The sequence below is a fragment of the Canis aureus genome, chromosome 8 (assembly GCF_053574225.1).
Source record: "Canis aureus isolate CA01 chromosome 8, VMU_Caureus_v.1.0, whole genome shotgun sequence".
Lineage (NCBI taxonomy): Eukaryota > Metazoa > Chordata > Mammalia > Carnivora > Canidae > Canis > Canis aureus.
Window position 1 is genome coordinate 21,478,980 of NC_135618.1, and position 13,279 is coordinate 21,492,258.

General features: G+C 37.2%; 1 protein-coding gene and 1 pseudogene across 1 annotated transcript in view; one reads left to right on the forward strand and one right to left on the reverse strand.

The window, feature by feature from the left end:
• Positions 1–13,279, reverse strand: part of DIPK1A (divergent protein kinase domain 1A) — a 115,919-nt gene that overhangs the window by 84,595 nt on the left and 18,045 nt on the right. The gene's annotated exons all lie outside the window — the stretch shown is intronic.
• Positions 7,335–8,298, forward strand: LOC144318162 (F-actin-capping protein subunit alpha-2 pseudogene; annotated as a pseudogene).

Consider the following 13,279-nt stretch of genomic DNA (forward strand, 5'->3'; position numbering starts at 1 on the left):
AGGGAGTCTGCTTCTTCCTTGCTCTACCTCATTCTCTCTCAAGTAAATAAAATTTTTTTAAAAAGACTCATGGAGGGACTGGGCTGTTAAGAAGTGAAAGATGGGTGTTAAGACAGAAAATCCGTGCCACCAGTAGACCTACAATACATTGTAAGTTTAACAGCTTTTTAAAAAAATTTATTTTGGGCAGCCCAGGTGGCTCAGCAGTTTAGCGCCGCCTTCAGTCCAGGGTGTGATCCTGGAGCCCTATGATCCAGTCCCCCATCGGGCTCCCCATGGGGAGCCTGCTTCTCCCTCTGCCTGTATCTCTGCCTCTCTCTCTGCATCTCTCTGTGTCTCTCATGGATAAATAAATAAAATCTTGAAAAAAAATTTATTTTAATTCCAGTTAACATACAATGTTATATTAGTTTCAGGTGTATGACATAGTGATTCAATAATTACATACATTAATTACTCAGTGCCCATCAAGACAAGTGCACCCCTCAATTCCCATCACCTATTTAACCTATCCTTCAAGCCACCTCCCCTCTGGTAACCATCAGTTTGTTCTCTATAGTTCAGAGTCTGTTCCTTGGTTTCTCTCTCTTTCTCCCTTTTTTCCCTCTTTGCTTGTTTGTTTTTTAAAATTCCACATATCAGTGAAATCATATGGTATTTGTCTTTCTATGACTTATTTTGCTTAGAATTATACTCTAGTTCCATTCATGTTATTGCAAAGAGCAAGATTTTATTCTTTTTATAGCTGGGGTGGGGGGCACATCTTCTTTATCCATTCCTCATCATGAACATTTGGGTTTCTTCCATATCTTGGCTATTGTAAATAACGCTGCTACAAACATAGCAATGCATGTATCCCTTTAAATTACTGTTTTTGTATTTTGATGGTAAATACCTAGTAATACAATTGCTGGATCATAGGGTAATTCAATTTTTAACTTTTTGAGAAACCTCTATACTATTTTTCACAGTGGCTACCAGTCTGCATTCCTCAAGTACAAAAGGCTTCCTTTTTCTCCACATCCTTGTCAACACCTGTTGTTTCTTGTATTGTTGATTTTAGCCATTCTGACAGGTGTAAGGTGATATCCCTATTGTAGTTTTGATCTGCATTTCACTGATAAGTGATAATGAACATCTTTTCATGTGTCTGTTGGCCATCTGAATATCTTTTTTTTTTTTAAGATTTTATTATTTATTTATTTATTCATGAGAGACACAGAGAGAGAGAGAGGCAGAGACACAGGCAGAGGGAGAAGCAGGCTCCATGCAGGGAGCCCGACGTGGGACTCGATCCTGGGTCTCCAGGATCACACCCTGGACCGAAGGTGGCGCCAAACCGCTGAGCCACCGGGGCTGCCCCTGAATATCTTCTTTGAAGAAATATCTGTTCATGTCTTCTATTTGTAAATTAAATTATTTATTTTCTGGGTGTTGAGTGTTAGAAGTTCTTTATATATTTTGGATACTAACCCTTTATCAGATATGTCATTTACAAATAAATATCTCCTCCCATTCCATAGGTTGCCTTTTAGCTTTGTTGATTGTTTCTTTCATTATGCAGAAGCTTTGTATCTTGATGTAGTCCCAAGAGTTTTTGTTTTGTTTTGTTTTTTAAGATTTACTTATTTGAGAGAGACAGTGTGTGCAAGTGTGAAGAGGCGCAGAGGGAGAGGATCTCAAGCAGACTCCTTGCTGAAAGGGGAGACCAACACAGAGCTTGATCTCACCACCCATGAGATCATGACCTGAGATGAAACTAAGAGTCAGATGCTTAACCCACTGAGCCACACAGGCACTCCTAAGTGCTTTCTGCCTTGCTCTCTTAGGATCTTTATGGTTTCAGGTCTTTAATCCATTTTGAATTTATTTTTGTGTATGGTGTAAGAAAGTGGTCCAGTTTCATTCTTTTGCATGCTGTTGTCCAGTTTTCCCAGCACCATTTGTTGAAGAGACTTTTTCCCCTTGGATATTCTTTCCTGCTTTGTCCAAGATTAACTGACCTTATAATTGTGGGTTTATTTCTGGGCTTTCTGTTTTGTTCCATTAATCTATGTGTCTATTTTTGTGCCAGTACCATAGTGTTCTAATCACTACAGCTATGACTTGAAGCCTGGAATTGTGATGTCTCCAGTTTTCCTTTGCACTTTTAAGATTGCTTTGGCTATTCGGGGTTTTATGGTTCCGTACAAATTTTAGTATTGTTTGTTGATTTTAACAATTGGCTACATGGAAAACTCAGTAGAAGTCTCAGCAGACTGGTCTCAAATGAGACAAGTCAGAGTGAGTGTTTCTACTTATGCAATAATGGAAGAAGCAGGGACAGACTAAGCAATTTTGTAAAAAATGATGGTCAGTAGGAAGGTTCCTGATTGTGCAAAGGTGTCTGCTTTTCTTTAAATCTTCCTCTAGAGAATGTTATTATTTTCAAAAGTTATGTTGACAAGGATAGATTATTTAATGTGGATGCTAGTAAAGCTTTAATAAAGTTTAGGTTGGCAGGAGAAACATGATTGACTGGATTATTGATCTGTACTTAGTTTCTAATCTTTAATCAGATACTTCTCTGTCCAGAAAAGTATCACTTAGCAGATGCCTTCCCAAGTTGCAGATATGGTACCTAAGAAGAAACAAGCACTTTCACTTACTCATTCTTCTTTGGAAAACACTAAACTTAAGAAGTAACTGTCCGTTTGTGTCAAGTGTCCATTTCAGGGTTAAAAAATCACACTTTGACCTGAGGGTGATTCCATCATCCTTCATTTATAAGGAATTTCAAAGTTTACTTTTGAACCATTCAACATGAAGATTTAACCTTAAATGCCATTCTTTATAACAGAGTTAAAAACATACTTGCCAATATCAAAGAACTGTATACTTAATGAGTGTTAGAGTTTTTCATAGAGTCATAATCTTAAATCATGAACTAGGGTTATTCCCTACTTTCACCTCTCCCCACACCCAGAGGTGAAGCAGCCTCCCAGTGATGCTATAATTCTCACCACTTCTCCATGGAGGCGGCCGACATGTAACTCTAAGGTATACCAACCACTTAGATGAAGGGCATACCTTCATGTCCCTAGACATACATCTACTACTTGTCTCTTGAAAGCATTTATATGAACAAGAAGACGATGTGGCTCTCTTTAGTAAACACAGATAGTATCGATCTGTATCTCTCCGTGCATTATTCTGTCTAGGCCCTTTTCTATTCCAAGTTCTACAAAAATATTAAAAGAATCTTTTTCACATTAGGTAATAAAAATATGCCATCCTCTAACTGAAAGTGGAAAAAGAAATTTTGTGTCACGCTGTTAAAGCATTTATCATCATACAGTATGACATTTTCTATATTCAATATAACAGAATTTTAAAATAACCAGTATATTAATTTTGAGAAATTTTTATGTAATAGATAGAGTAAAAGTTCTTGATAAGAAAAAATACATTGATTTATCCAAGGTAGCCATAAATATATGTCAAGAGAAATAGTTTGAAGGGAGAAATTGAGGGACGTCTGGGTGGCTCAGTGGTTGAGGGTCTGCCTTTAGCTCAGGGTGTGATCCTAGAGTCCTGGGATCGAGTCCCACATCGGGCTCCCTGCATGGAGACTGCCTCTCCCTCTCCCTGTGTCTCTGCCTCTCTCTGTGTGTCTCTCATGAATAAATAAATAAAATCTTTTTTAAAAAAGTTCTTGAAATAGGCAAGCACACAACATAGATGGCCATAATGTGTTTTTTAAAAGCCATTCAAATGTTTATTAATTTTTGGATATCATAACATTTTATGAGGAAGCTAAAGCATTCCTCTTTTATTACTGAAAATAGTGTTACTAGGTAGGTAAGAAAAAACTGTTCCTATCAACTATCATTACCATCTCACCAGTAAATGAAAAAAAATAAGGCTAAGAAAGACAAAGGAGAAAAAAAAGAAAGAAGAAAGAAAGAAAGAAAGAAAGAAAGACAGACAGACAGACAAAGGAGCTTGATATAAGGCAAATCACAGGCTTGAAATCTCATGCTAAAGCATATTACTCATCTTAATATAACATTAGAATTCTTTCTACTTAAAGTTCAAAATCATTTCAATAGGATGCGTGGGTGGCTCACTCAGTTAAGTGTCTGCTTTTGGCTGGGGTTGTGATCCCAGGGTCCTGGGACTGAGCCCTACATCAGGCTCCCTGCTCAGCTGGGAGTCTGCTTCTCCCTCTCCCTCTACCTGCTCCTCCTCCTGCTTATGCTCTCTCTCTGTCAAATGGATAAATAAAATCTTTTTTAAAAATCACTTCAATAAAAAGGCTTGCTACATAAGACATCTATAACCCAATACTATCATTTTGTATGGTTAATTTCTGTCACCTTTGGGGCGGGAAGTCTACATAACATAATGACTTTCAAATTTATTTGGCAGATCTAGCTATGGGCCACTTTTTATTAACCTGATTTGATGGGATCTATTTTAGATTAATTAATCCTCAGAGATATAAATTCCTTAATAAAGCAGTCAGCAGTATTTTAAAATATTAACCAAAACATTCATAAATCATGTTAAGCAATCCATTAGCAAGACCAAAATACCTCACTTTCTATTTTTATTTGCAGCTTTCAGAGCATTAACTCTCTGCTTTCCCACCTTCCCAAACACCTCCTTGTATTCCATAACTCTTCCTTTCACATTCCACTCCTCTATCATTTAAGAAATGATTAGATGTAATTTACATATATCAAGTGACTGCAGTTAATTTACCCTATAACATTAGCTAATCTCAAAGTATTGGTATATATTAATTAAGTCAGCCAATGGTGTAAATGGAAGGCTTAACTCCCTACTTAAGACTGGGACATCATCAGGTAGAAAGAGAAATTTTTTGGGGGGGAGGTAGGAATTGGAAGTCTGAAATCATGCATTATCTAATGGTAAACCTGACTTAGTCCTTTTCGGATGAGGGATATTCCCTGTCCCTCTGCCCTCTCGAACAGAGACTGCTAAAAACAGAACCCTCCTCTGCCTCCTTTCTTTTTCCTTTCTTGCCTGTTTGGAACACAACTGAACACACCTGTACTGATTCAAAAAATAGATATTAAAGGCCAATATGCATCTAAATAGTACAATACTTCTTCCTTTTTAATCCTACCCTTAACTGGCAGCTCCCAGGTTCATTAGTATTTATTTCAACTACTTCTGGCAATTAAGATTTTGATTTCTTTTTTTAAAAGATTTATTTATTTGGGGATCCCTGGGTGGCCCAGCGGTTTAGCATCTGCCTTTGGCCCAGAGCGCGATCCTGGAGTTCCGGGATCGAGTCCCACGTCAGGCTCCTAGCATGGAACCTGCTTCTCCCTCCTCCTGTGTCTCTCTGCCTCTGTCTCTCTCTCTGTCTCTCTATGTCTATCATGAATAAATAAATAAATCTTTAAAAAAAAAGATTTATTTGAGAGAGAGAGCATAAGCAGGAAAGGCAGAGAAGGAGAGAGAATCTCAAGCTGACCCCACATTGAGCCTGGAGCCAGACACAGGGCTCCAGCCCATAACTCTGAGATCATGACCTGAGCCTAAACCAAGAGTTGGCTGCTTAACCAAATGCCCCAGATTTTGATTTTTAAAATTCAATTTTGGAATGTAGCCCCTTCATCAATGGGGGTTATGTATTATTGAAATCTAGCTTTTTATTTGCAGACGCCCAAGAAAATTTTGAAAACTATACATCCCCTCACACATTCTTAAACTGACATCTAAAATTTTCACCATAAGTTTAAGTAGTTGCACAGGAGTAACTTCATTGTAAATATTGATATTTTAAAATAAAGCTGTTATATCATCTTAAATATAAATGTATCAAATGAATTTAAACTCTTTAGCAATTTTCCCATTTCCTTTTCCCATTTTCTAATTGGATTGTGTGTCTTTTACAGTTTTGAGAGTTCTTTATATATTCTAGATACTAATTCTTTGTCAGATATTTGGCTTGCAAACATTTTCCCCCCATCTGTACCCTGTCTTTGCATCCTCTTAACAAGGTTTTTTGTAGAGTAGATTTTATTTTATTTTATTTATTTTATTTTATTTTAAAGATTTTATTTATTTATTCATGAGAGACACCGAGAGAGAGAGAGAGAGAGAGAGAGAGAGAGAGAGGCAGAGACACAGGAAGAGGGATAAGCAGGCTCCATGCAGGGAGCCCGACATGGGACTCGATTCCAGGTCTCTAGGATCACACCCTGAGCTGAAGGCAGCAGTAAACTGCTGAGCCATCCAGGCTGCCCGAAGATTTTATTTTTGATGAAATAAAACTTATCAATTTTTCCTTTTATGGATCATGTTTTTGATGTCAAGTCTAAGAACTTCTTACCTAAGTTGTAGGCCCCAAATATTTTCTCCACTTTTTTTTCAAGTTTTGTAGTTTTATGTTTTCCATTTTTGTCTATGATCTATTTTTAGTTCATTTTTATATAAGATTTATGTAAAGTTTTTTTTCTTTTGCTAATGGATATCTAATTGCTTCAGCACCCATCATTAAAAAGCTATTCCTAAAAAAAGAAAAAAAAAAAAAAGAAAGAAAGAAAGAAAAAGAAAAAAGAAAAAAAAAGCTATTCCTCCTCTATTTGAATTGCTTTTAGGTTCTTTTTTTTTTTTTTTTTTTTTTTTTTTTAAAGATTTTATTTATTTATGATAGTCACACAGAGAGAGAGAGAGAGGCAGAGACACAGGCAGAGGGAGAAGCAGGCTCCATGCAGGGAGCCCGATGTGGGATTCGATCCCGGGTCTCCAGGATCGCGCCCTGGGCCAAAGGCAGGCGCCAAACCGCTGCGCCACCCAGGGATCCCTGCTTTTAGGTTCTTTGTCAAAAATTAATTAAGCATATTCATGTGGCTCTAATCCTGGGTTCCCCATGCTCCAATGATCTGTATCTATTCCTCCACTAGTACCACACTATCTTGATTAATGAAGCTATACTGTCAAGCTTTGACAAAGGCTTGAGAAAAGGTGATTCCTCCCACATGAATTATTTCTAATGTAATGTATTTTCTGTTTGAAAGTCTTTTACTAGACAGTTATATTTTTCCCCCAACAAAAATCTGTCTGTAAATTAAAACTAAATTTCTCTTTATTTTCTGTAATATAAGACTTCAGATGTTAACACAATTTCTTCTTGAGGTTTTTTTTACAATTATAATTAGTAACCAATCAATTAAAATATAAATATACTGCAAAATTTGATTTTAAAGATTCTTAAATGCAATAAAGAAAACTGTATTAAAGAGATAGGTGTGAGGGGAATTCAGGTGGCTGCTGCTGCCACCATTGCCACCACCTGGTTTGTTGCCAGAAGGAAAATGGCGGATGTGGAGGAGCAGTTCTTCAATGAGGAGGAGGTGAGTAGAGCAGCAAAATTCATTACTCATGTCCCTCCTGGAGAATTTAAAAAAAGGTGCTTAATGATGTTTGGTTACCACTTAATGGTAATCTTCTTAGGGAAGGAGCAGCTCATGCATTTGCACAATATAACTTGGACCAGTTTACTCCAATGAAAATTGAAGGTTATGAAGAACAGGTTATTGATAAAAGAACATGGCAACTTAGGAAATGGAAAGTTTTTGGATTCCGACAAGAACCTGTTTCAAATTTGTTCAGAAAGGAAGCAACTGATCCAAGACCATATGAAGCAGAAAATGCAGCTGATACATGGAGAACTTCAGTAGAAACCACTCTGCAAGCATATATAAAAGAACATTATCTAAATGGGGTCTGCATTGTTATATGGTTTTAAAAAATAGATGGACAGCAAATCATTATTGCATGCAGAGAAAGCCATTAGTTCCAAGCAAAAAACTTTTGGAATGGTCACTGGAGGTCAGAGTGGAAGTTTACAATCACTTCTTCAACCACTCAAGTGGTTGGCATTTTGAAAATTCAGGTTCACTATTATGAAGATAATAATGTTCACTGAGTCATAAAAATATACTAGATTCCCTAACAGCATCTAATGAAGTACAAACAGCAAAAGAATTTATAAAGATTATAGAAGCTGCAGAAAATAAGTATCAGACTGCTATCAGTGAGAATTATTAGACAACATCTGACACTACTTTCAAAGCTTTACCTCCACAGTTGCCAATGACATGTACTAAGAATGACTGGAACTAGATCCTTAGCTACAGGATTGGCAGAGATGCAGGATACAGATGCACATTGCATAACCAATCATTTAGTATCTGCATAAAAAAAATCATTGCAAAAGTATTCAAAACTGTCAAACTACACAGGTGGGCTGTTCCCATTTTAAATTACTGTAATTAATTAGTTTGGTTAGAGTACAAAGCTTAGCTAATTAACCATTATTTTTCATTTCTTTTGTTCAAAGAGGATTGAAGAATCAGTTTAGTTTAAATGTCTTTTACTTTCTCTTATGCCTTTCTTTTTTACAATTAAGAGATGATCCCTTGAGATTTTTTTTTTTTTTTTTTAAGATTTTACTTATTGAGAGAGAGAGAGACAGCAAGAGAGAGCACGAGTAGGGAACAGGGAGAGGGAGAAGCAGGCTTCCCACTGAGCAGGAAGCCCAACTTGGCTGGATCCCAGGACCCTGGGATCTTGACCTGAGTCAAAGGTAGATGTTTAACCAACTGAGCCACCCAAGTGCCCCATGATTCCTCTAGTTTAAAAGTTTTTTAAGTGTTTCAAAAATATTTTACTTATTGTAACCCTAAAATTGTTGTCTTCTGGTTTATGAAGTGGGTTGACTTTTGATATTTGCCCAGCACTTTTTAAGGGTTAGTAATGGACATTCCAGTTTAAGGCAGTTGATGAGTTTAGCCATATATGCTGCTGAAGAAATTGTCACCTTTCCCCCCCTCACCTCTTCCATTTATGTAAGATTGAGATTAGTGGGAAAGCATTTTCTATATCTATTGTGTTTGAACCTTTCAAGAAGGTTTTTTAGCTAGCTTAGTGTTTAAATAAACTTTTTCAAAACAAAGCCAATGTCTGATGCTGTTTTGAGATTCTGAAATTAAATGAAAATACTTATTTCAGAAATGCATTTAATGCTTTTTTCTTGTGACAGTTACACAGATTAGCTTGAATTCCATATGTCTGAGTTATTTTTATCATAGAGCCAAAAGGTATTATAAGAAGACAAATTGAAATATATGTAATCTTAGACTCATAAAAAAATAAAATTTAAAAGGAGATGGGTGAAGTTTTTCTTCTTCAGTTAGTACACATTTCCATGTAGTGATCATTATTTATTGCCAGGATGAAATAGTGCTCAGCACAAATTCTATCACTACTTTCAGTTTTCATAACTTTAAATGGTGAGAAACCTGTTTCACATAAATGAGAGGAGAATGGAAGTCTTGTTAGAGCAATTATTTCTCAATTCTTCAAAAATTTTTGAACAATATTTTTTAAAAATATGACAGTAATATATCATCAAAAGTATACTTAATAGGTGTGCCTAAGTGGCTCAGTTGACTAAGTATCTGCCTTCGGCTCAGGTCAAGATCCCAAGCTTCTAGGATCAAGCCTCATATCAGGCTCTCTGCTCTCCCTCTCCCCTTCACCCTGCTTGTGCACACTCTCTTTCAAATATATAAAATCTTTAAAATATATACACACTTAACAGTCTATTAGTTAATTAGCAAACAAATCAGTTAGGTCTTCTCTTAGTTTTATAAGAGCAAAAAAAAGAGCAAAAAAAAAAGTCTTGGAATTGCAAAAGGAACCTTTATCCATCATTACATGAGATAATCTTACTTAGTCATCTACTATCTTCCCACAGACACCAATATTTTCAATTGCCCTTTGGTGCCCGGGTGTTTTTACATCCAGGGACCTTTGTGAGATCAGAGATAGAGCAGTATGCCTTTCTTTTTTAATAGTGTGAAAGGGGCAATGGTGAAAGAGAAAGGGAAGAGCAGACCCTGCACCTCCATCACAAACACATTCTCAGCCAGAACAATGTGAGGAAAACTACATGGGGAGTTTAAAGGTCTACAAATTGGCTCTCTTAAACCATCTCTCCCCTATACTCCTTGAAAAGTGTACCCAATTTAAAGATAAAAGTGAATGTGCATCTGCAGCCTGCGATATCAACACTAGCAGAGGGATTCCATGGAAGTGAGCTGTAAATGCTTTTTATGAGAGAAACTGCAAGAGCAAAATGACAAGCACCAAAATAGCAACATGATATATCAAAGGAAGAACCCCCCTTAAAAGCTAAGAATCAGACTGAAGCAAATTAAGTTGTTGCTTAAAGCATAATAATTAAGGCCTTTAAATTTACCAAACCATTCTGCTATCATGGAATAAAAAGCCTTGTTTATCCCTCCTCTGTCCTAGGGGGATAAATTATCTCATGAGTCTTTTATTTCACCAAAGTGCTATTTAAAAGCTATGAAATGTTTAAGCAATTCATTACATTAATATAAAAATCTTTATAGGATGGAAGTACGATCAAAACCAAAGGGTAGGAAGCCCTGATCTGAGTAGAGTGGAAAGGATACGGCGTTCGATGGTAATGCCAAGATCCCAGGTTTTCCCTGGTTGTCTCCTGGTCTTTAGCCAGATCTCAAATAACCATTCCCTCCACAGAAAGGCTCTCTGACCAGCTGGCCAAATAGATGTCCTGACACAATTTAGCACATCACCTATTTTAATTATTTGCATTGTGTACATAGCTGCCCAATGTTTGTGTTGTCTGTTTTTAAAATTCATTTGTTATTTATCCGTCAGTGCCAGAAAAACTCCTGAAACTTCCTAAACCAACATGTGAATTCTCTGAGAGCAGAGATCAAGTCACTGCCACAAGTTCAGTACAATTTTTTTCGTTTTTTAACCAAAATAAACTGTTGTTATTATACAAGATTTTCTGAAAAAAAAGTGCCATTTTATCTTTATCCCTCTGACGCTATTTATTCTAATTCTCTTGTCTTTATTGAAATAATTTATAAATTATGCAATGCTTAAATAGACATTGCAGCCATGAAGATAAACAGGTTAGATAAATATTCATGAGAGAGATAGTTTAAAATTCACACCAGGACTTTTAGTTCAAGATGGTAGGTTGAGGATATATGTTTACTACCTACAGCTTACAAAACCACACTCAAATAAAAGAGACAAAATACGCAATAAACCTGTAATAGGGATCCCTAGGTGGCGCAGCGGTTTGGCACCTGCCTTTGGCCTAGGGCGCGATCCTGGAGACCCAGGATTGAATCCCACATCGGGCTCCTGGTGCATGGAGCCTGCTTCTCCCTCTGCCTGTGTCTCTGCATCTCTCTCTCTCTGTGACTATCATAAATAAATAAAAATTAAAAAAAAATAAACCTGTAATAGCAAAAGGAAAGAGAAGTTAAGGAGTTCACCAGTGTATAAAAGATACAACAAATTTCTAGAATTCAAAAAGCAGATGGAATTGTGGTGATAGATGAGACAAGCAGAGAAAGCCACAGCCACAAGGCAACCTAAGAGGAGCTGGGAGCCAAAATGCTTGTTGGAATGCTAGAAGGAATCTAGAGAGCCAATCTGCCCTGGAACACCTGATGGCTCTGGGCTCCAGGCCAGCAGGTACAAGGGAGGAGAGAAGGGAAAAGTGGGGCTGAAGACAGAGGGAATAATTGAAGGTCTGTACTTGGAACTGCACTGGTTGACATCCCCATCCGCTTCCCCCACCCCCACACAGATCACAGGCAGCCTGGCATAAACCCTCAGTCAAAAAGCCAGATAGCTGAAAGAACAAATGACCTGAGAAAGCCAAGGCATCTACCGGGAGTACAGTCTGCCTACAGCAGAGCACTTCTCTAGCACAAAGGCAGCGTCCAAGCACAGGCCTAGACCAAGCAGGCCAGCCACGGCACCTGGCTCTACACAGAGGACTCAGTCAGCCATCCACACAGGTAATAGGTCTAGGGAGAAAAGAGGCCATCTTTTAAAGTGGCATAGAAAATCCATTTCCTCAGTCCTTCTTTCTAAAATAGGAATAGACAACCAGGATTGCCAGGCACATGGGGAAAACAAGCAGCATGAGAAAGAACAACTAAGAAAAACATATAGAAAAAAGAACCCTTAAAAAAAAAGAAAAGAACCCTGAGGGGAGCAAACATAATTAAGGGACATAAGAAAACATTAAAAAAAAAAACTTCTATACCCTAAAGATTTCAGAGGGTATTGCACCCATATAAAATAGGAACAGGAAACCACAAAAAAAAGGAACAAAGAACTTGGAAGAATTCTTTAAATTTAAAATTCTTAGTATTTAAAGAGTGATTAGACATGGAAAGTAAATCAACATATGGTCTGGGAAACAAAACTGAGAGGCATGGAATGAGAGCATATGGATAAAAATATGGAAATAATAAAGAGACCATAAGAGACATAAGAGTCAATCCAAGAGGTACAACATTTGACTAATAAGAGCCTCAGAAAGAGGGACAGAAAAAAGAGAGGGAAAATTATTTAAGAAATAAGGTAATTCCCCAGAGATAAATAAAGACCTAAATCTTAAGATTAGAAGGGCTCTGTGAGTACTGAATACAACTAATGATAAAACCCCCACATCTATACATTTCCTCATGGAATTCAAAAACAAGTATAAAAAAGAGACCCTGAGCAGGGAACACAGGTCACCCAGAAAAGACTGACAAACAAACTGGCTTCTTGTCAACAACAGAGGATGTCAGAAGACAATGGAACCATGTCTTCACATTTTCTAAAGGATGCTATTTCAGCCCCGAATTCTACACCCAACTCAACTGGGAACCATTATAAAGGTACAATATAGACAGTTCTAGACATGACTCAGAAAGTTTATTTTCCACATATCCTTTCTAAAGAACTTATTTCTGGATACATTCCAGTAAGATGATGGAAGAAATCAGGACAGTGGAAGTGGATCCTGTGGGAGACACAGGATCCTGAGAACAGGGATTCCAACTAGAATAGTGGAAGGAGATCCTCAGAAGACAGCAGGGCAGTAGCCTACAAAAGCCTTTGGGTACAAAGAAGGATTCCACAGAATAAAAAAATAGACCTGAGAGTAGAGAAGTGAGGTCATGACAAAGGTATATTATGCCTGAGAAGGAGAAAGAGAAGAATAAAAGTAAGAAAGACAATTAGAAACTCCCTGGGGGAAAAAAGGGACAAAAAATACATTTCAAATATGAAGCAAGCTTATATGTACCCCAATTATAAGAAATTAATGGAGTATGAGAAAAGAGGATCTATTTGTTATTGACCACAGATCTAGAGAGTCTTGGGTTCATTACCCTGGCCCTGG